This window comes from Malurus melanocephalus, unplaced genomic scaffold (genome assembly GCF_030028575.1).
Source record: "Malurus melanocephalus ecotype Western Australia unplaced genomic scaffold, MMel_1.1 scaffold_811, whole genome shotgun sequence".
In the NCBI taxonomy this organism is placed as follows: Eukaryota; Metazoa; Chordata; class Aves; order Passeriformes; family Maluridae; genus Malurus; species Malurus melanocephalus.
Genome location: NW_026624043.1, coordinates 62,012 through 62,497, shown reverse-complemented (window position 1 = coordinate 62,497; position 486 = coordinate 62,012). Strand labels below are relative to the sequence as shown.

The window sequence follows — 486 nt, the reverse complement described above, 5'->3', positions numbered from 1 at the left end:
GACCATTTTAGTGCAGTCAGCTTGGACGGGCTTTAGGCTGAGCTTATTCTTCAACTGGAGGAACAGCAGTTGTCCCTTGGGTTGCATGGAAGGGGTGCCTGGAAGTCTGTGTGATTCAGATCTGAGTGGGATGATTCCTGTTTGACTGAATAGAATTTCCTGTTTGTGTGTTAACTCTAGTTTATGGGATTTACAGCTGGTAGGTTGTGGAATCACTGAAAATACTAATGGTGGTGTTTTTTTCTGGATTGAAGGCAGGCATAGCTGTAGTAAGAAGAAGTGTAAAGGGATGAAAAGACAAAAGGAAATTAGGACTTTAAAATCCTCACAAGCTACTTATCCTAATTTAAAACTATTTTTGTTTATATTCTGAAGCTTATTATGTATATTCTTTATACTATCACCATCACAGGCACAGACAGGACTTACAGCTCATCTGGTAGAACCTGAGTTTGAACAACAATCTTCTGGCTCTGATTGCTTGAA

At 39.5% G+C, this 486-nt stretch overlaps 1 protein-coding gene across 1 annotated transcript in view; it reads left to right on the top strand.

The window, feature by feature from the left end:
* TANC1 (tetratricopeptide repeat, ankyrin repeat and coiled-coil containing 1) overlaps positions 1 to 486 on the top strand; it is a 59,599-nt gene that overhangs the window by 26,891 nt on the left and 32,222 nt on the right. The gene's annotated exons all lie outside the window — the stretch shown is intronic.